Raw genomic sequence first — 15645 nt, 5'->3', positions numbered from 1 at the left:
GCACACTCGTGTATACTCTGGTAAAAGCCAGAGGTCTTTATCTATTGCCATTCGATGTACTTTTTTTAAAGGCAGGATCTCTCTCTGGACCTGGAGCTCATGTACTGTCCAGACTGGACAGGCACTGAGCCCCACAATCCTCGGCCTCCACATGTCAGTGCCGGGATGACAGGCACAAGCTGCTGAGCCTGATGTTTCCCCTTGGAGCTGGGATGCTCACTCAGGGCCTCACACAGCAAGCACCTCACCTCGGCGCCATCTCCATAGCTCTACGCTTACGTTTACTTCACTACTTATCCCTAAGTCAGAGGAGAGTCAGCACCGTTGTGCGTTTTTTTTCAATTACATAGCAGGCAGTCTAGTTTCCGAGCTCTCTCCCACTCTCCGGCCCTGGGGTTTCCGGGAACTAACAGCACACTGCCCAGATACTAATCTGTTCTGGTAAGACCTTTAGGTGGCCCAGTAGGCTGGGGCTGGACAACCTGATATAAATATGAAAGGGTTTGGCACAGCAGGCCATGCAGCGCTACTGTCAGCATCGCGACTGTAGCTAGAAAAGGGTTATCTAGCGGTTGAGAAGTTCCCCTCCAGAACTCCATGCCAGGGGCCTCTGAGGAGACCCTTTGTAGGGCCAACCACAAGCCAATCCAGGTACCTTTAAGGAACAGACCTCTCCACTAATTGGGATAAAGGCACAGTGTCCCCAAGAGACTGTTAAGGAATCTTCAGAGAACCAGCCAAAGTCGCAGAGTCAAAGGTCAGCTTGTAGGAGTTACATCCCTCTTTCCACCTTGTGGGTCTCGAGGATCGGCAGGCTTCGCTGCACGTGGCTTTACATGCTTGAGGCATTTTGCCAGCCCTCATATCTCCAATGTTTACTTAAACATGTCATTTACAACCTTAAACTGAGCATCTGTAAAGATCTCCAGTGCACCAGCACATGTCACTTCCCTAGAACCTTTTGTTTGCCAAGATGCCTCCCCCATTTTGTTCCAAAACATTAGAGGGAATGCACGGTGGAGCAAACCACTCAACCTTGTGACCCAGGAAGCACAGAAAGGAGAAGAAACCTATGGCCCTAATCATCTTCAATGACAATCCCAGTGACTTAAAGATGACTCCCAAGGCAGTGTCTCCCAAAGGTCCTATCACCTTCCAATTGTGCTGAATTATGAAAAAAGCATTTTTCTACTTGAAATACGTGACATACGTGTGTAACACTTAGGTTCAATGGAAAGGAAGAAGAGGCCCAGGAAGTCACATACAGACACAGGGTAGGAGCCCATGACTGGCTTGCAGTGGGCAAATCCCTGCTGGCTCCCTGGCCATCACCAGAGACCCCCTTGCTGGGACAAGATGGGGCCCTGACATTCCCTCCCCTTGTTGGATCAAGGCCATGCCTGTCCTCCCGGCCTTCAGTTTCCCAAATTCTTCTCCATCATCACCCTCTGCACCTGATCCAGTCCCCATAATAAAAGGAGACAGGAAACCCTGAGAGGCTCCTCTTGAGACTCCCCGACTGAGCTGTCTGTTCTCCTGCCCCATCATCTCCTAGGACAAGAAGCTCTAGTTTTTCTGTCAAAATCATGTAGGTCAAAAGATGCACCACTGCAAAAACATCTGTAAGTGGTCTAGGAGCAAGTCAATTGGGCGTAAGTGGGAAAGGGGCAGAAATCATTAGCTCATGTCCCTGGAGAGTTCTGGGTACAAAGCCAGATCAGACATGGCTGGCTCTAGAGTCTGACACATCAGAAAACTAGCTCTGAATGTCTTTATTCTGCATGATGAGTAGATTCTTCATCAGAGTCACACACTCTAACCCCACCAAATATAGAAGACAAACAAACAAACAAATAATAGGCCATCTGCTCCAAGAGCTCTGGCTTATTAAAAAAAGAACCATGAACAGTGGTGGTGGTATCGCCTTTAATCCCTGGTTTGAGGAGGAAGAGGCCAGCCTGGTCTAATATGCTCATAGCATAGTAACTCATAGCATAGCCAGCAACTATATCTCAAGAGAAGGGAGGAAGGGAGAGAGGGAGGGAGGGAGGGAGGGAGGGAGGGAGGGAGGGAAAAGAGAAAAGGTACCACAAGAAATTCCCTGGTTCAGGTCAAGAGCATTCCCAGGAACACACAGAGGTGTTCTCTGCTCAGAGGAAGAGGGAGATGGAGAGAAAGTCAGCAACAGATTCCCTCTAACCAAGTCCCTTCCACTTTAAGAACCAACAGGGATGGTATTTACTTCTAATCTGAAGCTGAGTCATGAGGATTGGTAGGGCTATAGAGTAAGACCAGTCAGAAGAAAAAACAAAAAAAGAAAGAAAAGAAAAGAAAGAGAAGCAAGCTGGATGTGGTGGCTTGTGGGAGAAAGATGCATGTCCATCAGCAATTCAAAGTCAGCCTAGGCTATACAGAATTCAAGGCCAGCCTGGGCTACAAGACACTGTCTCAAAAAACAAAAAAGAACTCATATTTTGGGCACGCGCCTTCCCTGCCATATCAAATGTGACACAACAGGCTTTATCACTTTGTCGCTCAGGGAAAGTGACTTGTTATCAGTTTTCTCAAGAAACGCCCAAATGTGCCAGGCACGCTGGCACGCACTTTTAATCTCAGCACCAGAGAGGCATAGGCAGGCAGATTTCTGCGGAGGTGAGGTCAGCTGGTCACAGAGAGAGTTCCAGGCAGAGCAGGGCTACCTAGTCAGACTGTGTCTCATAAACTACAACAGACAAACAAACGTCAAAGTATGACTCCAGCAACCTAATACGATAAGGAATTTTCTGTTGTTTATATACAATAAAATTCAGGCATCTTAGTAAAATGTCCTATGAATTTTAATAAATACTTTCTAAACCACAGTCAGGGTGGAGAACATTTTTTTTTTTTTTTGGTTCTTTTTTTCGGAGCTGGGGACCGAACCCAGGGCCTTGCGCTTCCTAGGCAAGCGCTCTACCACTGAGCTAAATCCCCAACCCTGAACATTTTTATAGTATCAAAAACTTCCTTTGAGTCCTTCAAGATAGTTCAGCAGTGTAGATGGAAAGAACATACTAACAAACACAAACATATTCACATACACACACACATGCACAAGTACACACATACATACCCCCCATACACACACACACACACACACACACACACACACACACACACACATGCATATCTAAAATAAATAATGCAAAATAAAAGTTTAAAACTGGGCCATAGTGGTGTACACTTTTAATCCCAGCACTTGGGAGACAAAGGCAGGCAGATCTGTGAGTTTGAGGACAGCCTGGTCTACAAAGTGAGCTCCAGGGCAGGCAGGACAGAGAGATCCTGTCTCAGAAAAAAACAAAACAAAACAACAACAAAAATGTCCTTCAAGGAGTCAGAGGCAGAAAAGTCAGGAGTTAGGGTACAGATCACATTTAAGGCCAGCCTGGGCTAAAGAGTACGAGTTTGCCTCAAAAAGATGTTTTTTTCCTTTGTGCCCTTTATCGTCAGTTCTTCTTCAGTTCCCAATCTCTAGAAGCACTGGCATGCTCCCTCTGCAGAACACGGTGGAAACACTGATTTCAGAGGGAAAAGGAGAAGCCACCATGGGTCAGGTCAAGAAAACGTGGCCCTGAGGGCTGGCCATTTGGAGTTAAGAGCAGCTCAGATGAAACAGTACATAATAACTCTGGATATTCTTAGCAAAACTGTCCGGCTACAGTTTCAGAGCCAACTTCATGCAGGGATCTGGTGACCGAGGGACAGTGTTGCAGTCATTTGAGTATGCTATGACCCTTCATATCACTGCTTTGGTGTCTAAGTTAGGGTTTTACTGCTGTGAACAGACAGCATGACCAAGGTAACTCTTATAAGAACAACATTTCATTGGGGCTGGCTTACAGGTTCAGAGGTTCAGTCCATTAACCTGTAACGGACAGGAGCAGGAGCAGGTAAGGTGCAGGAGGAGCTGAGAGTTCTACAACAATGTCTGAAGGCAGCTAAGACAATAGTCTTAAAGCCCACGCCCAAGGACACACTTCCTCCAAAGAGGCCATGCCTCCAAACAGTGCCACTCCCTGGGACAAGCATATTCAAACCACCACACTTGGTTTTTTTTCTCTTTTTTAAAAGCTCATCATATCCCAGACTGACTTAGTTAGTTAGGCTTTCTATTGCTGCGACAAAACACCATGACCAAAAAGAAAGTTGGGGAGAAAAAAGGTTTATTTGGCTTACACTTCCAGATCATAGTCCATCACTTGGGGGGAGTCAGGAAAGGAACTCAAGCATGGCTGGAACCGGAGGATTCATGACACAGAGGATGCTGCTTACTGGCTTGCTTCCCATGGCTTGCTCAGCCTGCTTTCTTATAGAACCCACACAGCTTGGATCTCGTGGAGACATTTTTCTCAACTGAGGCTTTTTCCTCTCTTACGGCTCTAACTTGTGTCAAGCAGACACACAAACCAGCCAGTACACAGGCTGACCTCTAAAACTCTATTATTCTGCCTCAGTCTCCCGAGTGCTGGGGTACACTCGCTCTCCCCTACTTTAATAGCCTTCTACAGTTTACCCAAGCTGGGGTCCAAAGCCCACACCGTCGAACTGAGGTAGCACAGGTTTTCTCCCACACTTGGCGCTTGGAAGATTTCAGAACACCCCTCACCTGTGTCAGTCAGACAACCTCTTCCCCACCTGACTGGGGTCCTTCCTCTTCCTCCTCCTTAATACAGATAACACAGAGAAGATTGCTGTAGAAATTTTTAACCCCAGTCCAGGGTTTCTACTTGGCCTTGATCACTCAGTTCCTGGGTAAAAGACACAACCTTTGTATTTATAGTAAGACTTAAACGGCATAAGAGCTGGGCAGAGAGGTACTCTCTATGCGATTAGCGTCTATTTCCTATCGATAACCCTGAGTTATTACTCACTACGTTTCAACTGGGTTGCTCTAAACTCTAACCGGCCAGTCCTGTTTTCTTTGACCTGACCCAACTCATGGTAGTTTCTCCTTCCTCCTTCTGAAATCACAAATTAAATCCATTTTCTATCTTTGGTCCCAGGGGAATGCTTTCCAATAAACATTTGATTCGATCTTCTTGGAGTTTCCCTCTCTGACTTTGTTGTTGGGTCCCACTAATGTAGCTCTGGCTACTGGCTGCCCTAGAACTCTTTACCTAGACAAGGCTGGCCTTGAACTCACAGACATCTGCCTGACTCTGCCTCCGGAGTAATGAGATTGATTAGAGGTGTGTGCCATCACATCCAGTTGGGTTTTTTTTTTATCTGTGTGGTGGGGAGTCCATGCGTTAGGTGTACATGTCTGTATATGAGGAAAGCACACGTCTGTGTGCGTGCATGAGGAGGAAGGATGCCTCCGTGCGCCTTCCTCTAGCTCTCTACCCTACTTCTGAAGACAACGCTTCACTAAAACCGGAGCTCACTGATTCTGCAAGATGAGCAGGCCAGCAAGTCCCAGAGATCCTCCTGCCTCATCTCCCTTGCACTGGAATTACAGGCTAACACTGCCATGGACCTGTTTGTGTGAGAACTGTGGACCTGAACTTAGGTCCTCATGTCTGAGGGGCAAAGCACTTTACTAGCTGAGCCACACAGTCCACCCACATTGTTTTAGTCCTTTTTTTTTTTTTTTCTTAACTTCACTAAAGGGGGCAGGGGAGACATTTCTGGCCCTAGGACAGGGGAAAATTGTGGTGAAACAAGCAAATCCGTCGAAGCTCCCCTGGTCCCCATCTGTTCTAAATCTTCCCCTCACAGGATGTCATGTCTAAGAAGCAAGAAAAATATTCCTTCCTCTTCCAACTTTCGGCAGGAGCTTGCATGCAAGGAAGAATGTCTGGTTTCTCTGTGGATTTTCCTTGGCCGTTTAACTCACGTGTTGCCGAATTATCCTAGCTCCTCCATCCATTTCCCCCTCTCCCCTCAAGACTATAGTGGCAGGCAGGTGGCATGGCTCACCACCAACGGAGGACCATCCCTTTTCTGGCAGGGGAGCTGACCTCCCTCTGTTTCAACAGCCCCTGCACAAAGGCCTAGTTCTCTTAAATCAGGTGAATGACTTTTACAGATTTCTCTGCTGAAGACCCGCCAGAGAACTGCCTGGGCCCCCAGAGGAAGTGAAGGCATCCCACAGGGGCAAAGGGAGTGGTCTCAGAATAACCACCTTCTGGTACTGTGCCTACCCAGCTTGCTTCTGGTGCTTACATGCAGATGTGTGCAGACAGTCAACTCCTAGACACTGGACCAGGAAGGATGTTCCCCAATAGCTTCCAACATCCCTGACCGCTGTGTTTCCAGGCCTAGGAAGCTGATATTTATAGGAAGGGCAACCTGCCAAGCAAGGCCTGCTCCAAGTTTATCTGAGCTAACTCTGTCTTCCTGTCTTCTGCAGTTCCTCAACTGAATGGTAAGGCGTTCTTCCCTTTAAGGCTTGACTTTTTTCATACGGGGTGAAAGTTTTGAGAATCCCGGCCTGAAAAGATAGAAGGATGTGTGCCCCATCCCACCCTCTTTGACAAGAGCCACTTCTACTTCTCTGCCCATCTAGACAGTTCTACCTGCTTCCTCCATACTCAAGCTCCTTGGCACACACTTCTTGCAACTCCTAAGACACAGACACTCTGAAGTCCTCCAGATGGGCAAAGATCTCTCTGACCCCAGTCCAGTGGTCCTGCCTCCCTGCCCACTAGCTCCTTTTCATAGTATTCTACAAGGCCTTGCAAGTTCTAGAACCCTCCTGCACACTCTCATACACACCCTCTCCCAGCTACCTCACTCAAGCCTTCCTCTACAAACTACCTCCTGCTTATGGCTGTTCTAACACATCCTTGGCTGCTGTGCACAGACACCTCGAACACCTACCTCCTGTGGGTATCCGCAAGTCTAGCTCTCTCACATCACTGGGTTTCTGTCCTTCAGAGTCCTTGCTAACATAACACTCTCTATCACAAAGCATCGCTGGGGTCAAGGACACGGCTCAGCAGATGAAGACAGCTGCCCATGAGCTTGACCATCTGAGCTCCATCCCCAGGACTCACACAGAGAAAGAAGAAAACCCGCTCCAGTGGGTTGTCCTCAGAGCTCCACATGCACACTAGACAACACAAGTACACATGTGCTCATGCACGCACATGCAGAGAAGCACACATCACACATGAGCAAAGTAAATAGTCTTTTTGCTATCATTGTTTTTTGTTTTTTAAAAAAAGCATCCCTGAGTTGGATGTGATGTGTCATGCCTGTGACCCCAGTACTTGGGAGGCTGAAACAGGGAGAACACAAATTCTAGTCCAACCAGAGCCACTATACACATAGTTTTGGGCCAGCTTGGGTTACAGAATATTTCAATACCGATCTTAAAAATAAACAAAACAATTGCCCTGCTAGCCATGATATATACTGTTTTTTTGTTGTTTTATTTTTCTGAGACAGGGTTTCTCTATGTAGCTCTTACTATCCTGGAACTCACTCTGTAGACTAGACTGGCCTCAAACTCAGAGATCTGCCTGTCTCTACCTCCTGAGTGCTAGGATTAAAGGCGTGTATCACCAATATAGGGCAGTATGTACTCTTCTTAATCCCAACACTTAGAAGGCTGAAGATTTCAAGTTCAAGGCCACCCTGGGCTACACAATAAGATTCTGCTCACTGTCCCTTCCCAACAAAGGGTTAAAGATGTAGCTCAGGATAGTTTACCCAGAATGTATAGGTCTTATTTCAATACCAGTGCCACAAAAGGACCTATTATTCTGTGTACTCAATAGCCTAGACAGCCTAGATTGTTTTTTTGTTTTTTGTTTTTGCTCATAACACCACCCACAAACTTATTCCTTGAACAAACGTGTGTGTGTGTGTGTGTGTATCCATGTGTGTCTGTATGTCTGTGTGTGTATGTCTGTGTGTCTGTATCTGTGTGTATCTGTGTGTGTATCTGTGTGTTTGTGTGTATGTCTGTGTGTGTCTGTGTCTGTGTGTGTCTGTATGTCTATTGTGTGTGTGTCTGTGTGTATGTTTGTGTGTGTGTCTGTGTGTCTGTGTGTGTATATCTGTGTCTCAGTCTGTGTGTATGTCTTTGTGTGTGTGTGTGTATCTGTGTCTGTGTCTGTGTGTGTGTGTCTGTGTGTGTATGTCTGTGTGTGTCTGTGTGTGTCTATATGTCTGTTGTGTGTGTGTCTGTGTGTGTGTGTATCTGTGTCTGTGTCTGTGTCTGTGTGTCTGTGTGTCTGTGTGTGTGTGTCTATGTTAGGAGGGTATCACAGATGCTAGGCAAGTGTTTAACCAGTAAGCTCTACCCTCTAATACCATAAACCTTTTGTTTCTCTTTTTCTTTCCGTTGGACTGAAGTTCTACAAGAGGAGGACTTTACATTCTTCTAGATACCCAACCTCTTCTCTTTTGGGACAGTTTCAGTGTATCCCAGGCTGGCCTCAAACTCACTATATAGCTAAAAAAAAAAATAGCCTGGAACTTCAGATCCTCCTGCCCGAGTCACCAAATGCTGGAATCACAGCTGTGCACCACCATACCCAGTTTTACATGATACTGGGATCGAACTCAAGCCCATATGCATGTTAAACTATCACTATACCAGATTAACTGCATCTCTAGCCCAGCAAATAGTCGATGAATGAATAAATCTAGCCTCTACTTATCTGTGGGTCTCAGGCTTACCCATTTTCACTTCTAGAAGTTCAATCTTGAACCTTCTCCTGTATGGCATTGTATTTTTCTTAGCCACAGTCACCTAATCTTAGGAATAATTCTATGGTTTCACATGTTGAGTTATTGAATATAGAATACATAGCTGGGTGTGGTGGTTCATGCCTTGAATTCCAGCACTTGAGACCCCGAGACAGGAAGATCTCTGTGAGTTTGAGGCCTGCCTGATCTACAAAGAGAGTTCCAGGACAGCCAGCAATATAACAAAAGAGAGTGAAAATAAATAAATATAAAAAAACACTCATAAGCAGAATACAGCATAGACCATCTGCCCTCTTCCCTTCTTTACCTCTGCAATGTTCATCCAGCCTTTTGCTATGACTACACATCCATTCATATACATGACCACCTTCATATATGACATCGTCATACATGACCACCACATACATACATCACCTAGATTTTTCTAGGGCTTAATTAGGGAGAGGAAGAACCGAGCTGCAGTTATGAGATGCTCAGTGGTAAGCTGGGGTCTGACTAGCACGCATGAGGCCCTGGTTCCTGGTAGGCTAGTTTTGTCTGTTCTCCCTTGTGCTGACAGCTGCACAAGCGACAGGTGCTGCGCTCGTCCAGCCCAGCATGCGTCAGTTGGTCCTCGGCCTTCAAAGAGTGCTTTTGGACAGCAGAAGTGTTCACTGAACCCTCAAATCCACTGAGGGCCAATGGCTTAAAAATTCAAACCACCCAAACCTGCGGGATGGCAGTAGGTTGGGGGAAGGGTGACTGGTTATAGGAACAGCCCAAGGAGTTCCAAATGAAATAAAAGTAAACAGATGTGGGCTCTTCCTCAGCCTTTGAGCCTCTCAGAGGAGGGCAAAGCTACAAGTGTTTTTCAGAACACTAATCCGATTTCCCAAAATGCTTAGACACAGCAGAGGAACTACCAGCTCCCCGGGCTGCAGGTGAAATTCAGCCCCTCTCAGCACTGGCTCCACCCCACTCAAGAGACCCAGAGGGTAAGACGGTACCTAGGGGAAGAGGAAGGAACCAATCTTTTTCACCATTTAGCACATTAGCCTGAACAGGCGAAGTTGGATGTGCTGAACACATGCCAGGTAGCTGGCACTTTACACCCCAGGAATCTGGGACATGCTAAAACCTCCTCCTCCTTCCTCTGGAGGGCACTTCACTAACTCCTAACTGGCACACCCAGGTACGTCAGAATCTTGCAGCTATTCTGTTCCCTGAAAAAGCAGGGAAGGGGGGCTTCCATGAGGATCTGCCAAACAATGAAAGGAAAACCAAGCCTTTCACTAGCAGAAGCTTCCTTCTCTTCCTCGGATCTTTCCACAGGATGCCATCACACATTTTCACCATGCTAGGGGTAACTGACCACTCAGGTGTGCCAGGAACTGTCTGGTTTTAGCACCAAAAACACTATGTCCATGGGGCAAGTGGTGGCACACATCTTTAATCCAGCACTCAGGAGGCAGAGGCAGGCAGATCTCTGTAAGTTCAAGACCAGCCTGGAATACAGGGTGAGTTCGTGACAGCCCGGGCTACACAGAAAAACCCTGTCTCCAGAAAAGAACAGGAGAGAGAAGGAATGGGGGGGGGGGTGCGGAGAAGGAAGGGGAGGGGGAGGGAGGAAGAGAAGAAAACACCATGTTCTAGTATGGAGTAGGGTTGCTGTAGACGTATCCCCAGGATTGGGAGTGATTCTTGTCAATTCAGAAAGGTAGCTCAGCTCACAGAGATGGCTTGCTCCCCAATACTGGTTTAAAAGGAATAGAATTCCTTCAAGGTTCAATTGGTTTCTTTCAAACAGAAGCTTTCCTTTTTAAAAACACTGATAAACACACGAACACCTATGTGGGTTGTGGTGGTACATACTGGTAATCCTGAAGTAGGCGTTCCAAGGCCACCCTCTGCTACATAAGACATTCTATAAAAACAAAGACCATGGACTGTCGCAAAGCCAGCTGTTCTCAACTTCTGCAGGGTCAAACAAGCCTTTCACAGGGGTCATCTAAGGCCATCTGCATATCAGATAGTTAAAATTCATAACTAGCAAAATTACAATCATGAAGTAGCAAGGAAGATAAGTTCACAGTTGGGTGTTAGCGTAGCAGGAGGAACTGTACTAAAGGGCTGCAGCATTAGGAAGGTTGAGAACCGCTTCATTTGCCACAGTTGTTACGGCATTAAGCAAACCTATTAGGTGACACAGTCACATCTACTTGGGAAAAAAAAACACCCCGTGCCTGGGAGAGGATTTCAGCTGACAGTGGGGAGAATAGACAAAGGGATATAGAGAGGGTAACCACATCCTAGGGCTGCACCTTGCTGGCCCCAGCAAGTCAAAGAGGACCTGGCAATGGTCCTCAATGTCCTCTGGGGGCTGGGAGCTGGGAGCCACCAGCAGTCAACAAAAGCAGCAGTGGGAAAACCTAGAGTCAAAAGCTGGGCATGTTCATGTTCCCCATCCTGGGTCTTCTGGCAGCCTCTCCAGGGCAGCCAGGAAGCAAGGAGACCACCTCCAGTGGCCTCAGGAGCATTGAGGCAGGAGTGTTGGACAAGCAACCAGTCTTTTGGGATCTGATTTCTCCAATGGTGGTGGGAGTCTTCCCTAGGGAAGGGAGGAAGGCACTTGAGAAAACAAACTGGAGAGGGCTAACTTGGCTGCTACCTGTTGTAGTAAAGCCTCTCTAACTCCACCATTTCCCAGACCCTGCACACAGGGGTGAGACCCTGTCTCAGAGCATACAGTGATGTATGCAGGGGTGAGACCATGCCTTGGAACACAGAGTGATGCACGGGTGAGATCCTGTCTCAGAACATATAGTGATGCAGGGGTGAGACCCCGCCTTAGAACACTCAGTGATGCAGAGGTGAGAGCCCACCTTAGAACACACAGTGATGTACATGACAGGCATTTGATTACAACTCACATAAGTGCAGCTCTTTTGAAGCTGGGCATGACATCACACATCTGTTTTGCCAGCACTTAGAAGGCAGAGAGAGGCAGGATTTGAAGCTCAAGGTCACTTTCCTTTTCACAGGAGTTCTGAGCAAGCATGGGGCACAAAAAGACAAGGTCTCATCAAGAAAAGAAAGAAAGAAAGAAAGAAAGAAAGAAAGAAAGAAAGAAAGAAAGAAAGAAAGCAAGCTGGGGGAGGGGGCACAGCTCTTTTAGAAAGCAGTTTGAGCTGACAAACATAGGAACATCAGCCATAAGTGATGGATCTATTCAACCCATGTCTAGGACTCTCTCCCAAGGGCGCCACTCTCCTGAAATACTGTGTGATCATTTAAAATGAGAGCAAGAAACACCAAGAACAATGCTCACCGTGATGACAGTGATGATGTTAGAGAAAGAATCAAAATAGGTTCTGACCATTATTACACTTGCTCTTTGACGACCAGACTGGTTTTATTTCTAAGGGAATAAAGCTGAGCCTGCTGACAGAATGTTAGAGAGGTGCGTTTTCACAACCTCCTGTTCTGTTTGTTTGTTTTCTATTTTTCCCTCCAAGGAAAGGCTCAACACTTGAACTCTGTGGACAGAGGCAGACAGACAGGCCTGAGAAAGAAATCCACCTCTTAGTTCTCCATGAAACATGGAGGACCTTTCATACAGCCTTAGCTTCTTTACAGGAATAATAGATCTTTAAAATAGTCCTTAAATCTTAAAAAATTAACAAATACAATAATAACAACAACAACTCCCTAAACTGGCCTTGAGAATAAAAAGACAGAAAACAGAAACATGGTGCTTTCTGATCTGACACAACAGGAAAACCCGTTCCTGTCTTTCTTTTTTAATGTGTATAAGTGTTTTCCCACATGTATGTCTGTGCGCTACATGTGAAGGGCAATGGATTCCCTGGAACTGGAGTTGCAGATGGTTATAAACCACCAGGTGGATGCTGGGAACCAAACTCAATCTTTTGTAAAAACAGCAACTACTCTTAACTGCCAAACTATCTCTTCAGCACAAACAATGTTCTTGTTCTTGTTGTTGTTGTTTTGCTTTGTTTAGTTCAGTTTGGTTTTTCTTTTTCACTTTTTTAAAAAGATTTATTTATTTATTTTATATATGTGAGTACACTGTCACTGTCTTCAGACACAGCAGAAGAGGGCATCAGACCCTACAGATGGTTGTGAGCCACCAGGTAGTTGCTGGGAATTGAACTCAGGACCTCTGGAAGAGCAGTCAGTGCTCTCAACCACTGAGTCATTTCTCTAGCCCAGTTTGGTTTTTCAAGACAAAGTTTTGGTGTGTAGCCCTGACTATCCTAGAACTTGCTCTGTAGACATGGCTAGTCTCAAACTCACAGAGATTCCCCTGCCTCTGCCTCCCGGGTGCTGTTTGTTTGTTTGTTTTTTACATATTCTCTGTGATATGATACCTCAGAAATCAGTATCTGAACACAGGAGAGGTGGCTTTTAAGAGCAAAGGATTGAAGGAAAGAGGCATTGAGGTACAAGTAGTTCAGTGGGGGAGCATTTTTCTAGCATGTTCTGAACCCTGGGCTCCATCCCCAGAACTACAAAAGTTGGGAGAGGGGACTTGCAATTTTGACAACCTTTATAATTCTCCATCCAAACTTTTCCTAAGCCCATGCATAGCTTAACTCTCAAAGAGAAGTTATACAAGGTGCATTAGGTCAGGTCCCAATGCCAATTAGCTGAGATAATGACTAGGAATCAGATTTGCAAACTGTAAAGAACCTATAAATGGAATACCTAAGGAATCCATTCTTGCAGAGTGATCTGGAAGGAGAAGGGGTTTTCGCAAAGACCAAGTAGCTGGGTTATTTACACAATGTCCAACAGTACACTAAGTGATCAAACCACATACTAGGGCAGGGGGATGAAGAGGAAATGTGCAGGGTTGAGCGTAAATGACCTTCCCAGAGGAGACACAACTTTGGAGGACAAGGTCAGCTCATTAGTTCATGGACTTTTAGCCAGAGGAGCGAGCAACCTCTCTGCTCCCTTCAGGTGATCTATAACTCTTCTAGGCACGGTGCCACAGTTTTTATGCCACATGAAAGTCACTCCCAGCCCAGGATTACGGGAAGTCTCCTCATTCTAATAAGCTATTTAGCAAGGGAAACTAAGTTATTATTATTATTTGAGAGGGTCTGCACGGCATGCGCAGGATGCTTGCCCATACGGGTATGTGAGTGCACATGCAGACCTGAGGTCTACTCTAACACTATGTGTCTCCACCCTCTTTTTTTTTGAGACAGGGTCTCACTGACCCTGAAGTTCTGCTAGGTTGGTTGGCCAATGAGCTTCAGGGATCTTTCTCTGCTTCCCTAATACTGGGACTACAGGTGAGCAGAACTCTCAGGTTTTTCTGTGGTTTCTGGGGATCCAGATTCAGGTCCTCAGACTTTTGTGACAGGCAGGCACTTTACTGACTGAGCCATCTCTCCGGCTCTAAGTTCTTTTTTTTCTTATTATTAGTGTACTGGTTAGCTGGTGTGTTGTGTGTTGTGTGTTTGTGTGTGTGTGTGTCTGTGTGTGTGTGTCTGTGTGTCTGTGTGTCTGTGTGTGTGTTTTGTCAATTCCACATAAGGTAGAATTATCTGGAAAGAGGAACCTATATTGAGAAAATACCTCCAGAAATCAGTCTGCTGGCATCTTCTTGATTAATGATTGAGGCAGGAGGTCCCAGTCTACTGTAAGCAGTGTCACCTCTGGGCAGGTGGTCCTAGATGGTAAAAGAAAGAAGGCTGAGCAAGCCATGAAGAGCAAGCCAGTAAGCAGCACCCCTCCTGGCTTCTGCTTCAGTTCTTGACTTGAGTTCCTGCCTTGGCTTCCTTCAACAGACTGTGACCCAAAATATATAAGGTAAATGAACCCTTTCCTTCCCAAGCTGCTTTTGGATACAGTCTTTATCACAACAAGAGAGAACAAACATAGACAGTATTACTTTGGTTATTTGGGGGCAGGGGGGTGTTTATTTTTTTATTTGTTTCTTCTTAAAAAAATGACCAGTTCAAGAAAGCTAGAGACATAAACTTATGTATGATTATTGCATGACAGTTTTCTCCAAAATTGAAACTTTCCATTTTAAAGGGAAGCTCCTTAAGCAGGAAGGAAAAACAACTCGAAATACCTTCAGGAAGTCCCTGAAACCAAACAGATTCACTAGGCTCCTTCCCGACAGAATAATCAATAAAAGCTAAGTGACCCAGCAAAGCCAAACTACAAAGGGCAAAGATTGAGACCACAGAAGTTGCCTGCAAAGGTTTAGACAAAGCCAGGTAGCTGAGTAGGGCGCTCTCCCAAGTCTTTGAGCCGCCTGCAGGCTGTACTATGAGTTCCAGGTTCCCAGTTTTGTAAGCTGTCACCTATATGTCAGGGGGCTTTGGTGGGGCAGCTGCTTGGGTCATTTCTGCTCCTGTAAATAACCCCTAACCCAAATTCATGTAAGTCACTCCAACAAAACTCATTGGTTCACCAAACTGAATTCAGTGGGACCATACTTTTTTCTGTCATAGAATTCCTATGAGGAGTGAGACCTGTGTGTTACATCTCCCCAGGAAACATTTTGTCACACAACAGCCATGCATGAAGCCCTGGACTTAATCTAAAACACTGTATAAAGTGTGTGTGTGTGTGTGTGTGTGTGTGTGTGTGTGTGTGTGTTGGTTGGGGGGGGTGACTGCAAAAATATAAATGCCTAGCATAAAAAAATCTTTTTAAATAGCTTACTCTGCCTTCCTTCCTACAAAGAATTGCTAAACCAATGTGTGTTCTTGCAGACTGCTCCTTTTTCCAGATAAACATACATGAGGATGGTTTCTTTTTTGCATACATAAAATGTATGTAAAATATGTTTCTGCTACCTGCATCTTTCACTTCATGGCAAATCAGAAGCATGTCTATATAGGCATTGCATGGTGGTCACTGTCCCTGAGGCAAAGAGTTTGAGCCAAGCCCTGTACTTAGCAGTGATGAAGCCTT

General features: G+C 45.8%; 1 long non-coding RNA gene across 3 annotated transcripts in view; it reads right to left on the bottom strand.

The window, feature by feature from the left end:
- Window positions 1-15645, bottom strand: part of LOC147999745 (uncharacterized) — a 117662-nt gene that overhangs the window by 56969 nt on the left and 45048 nt on the right. For 2 of the 3 annotated variants that reach the window (XR_015642917.1, XR_015642910.1), the window contains exon 8: window positions 14293-14386. The exons of the other annotated variant lie outside the window; for it this stretch is intronic. This is a non-coding gene — a long non-coding RNA (uncharacterized LOC147999745). Of the gene's footprint in view, window positions 1-14292; window positions 14387-15645 lie in introns of those variants that run through there. 3 annotated transcript variants of the gene reach the window in all.

Source organism: Rattus norvegicus, chromosome 18 (assembly GCF_021556685.1).
Source record: "Rattus norvegicus strain SHRSP/BbbUtx chromosome 18, alternate assembly SHRSP_T2T, whole genome shotgun sequence".
Lineage (NCBI taxonomy): Eukaryota > Metazoa > Chordata > Mammalia > Rodentia > Muridae > Rattus > Rattus norvegicus.
The sequence above is the reverse complement of the archived record's forward strand: the minus strand, read 5'-3'. Positions and strand labels throughout refer to the sequence as shown.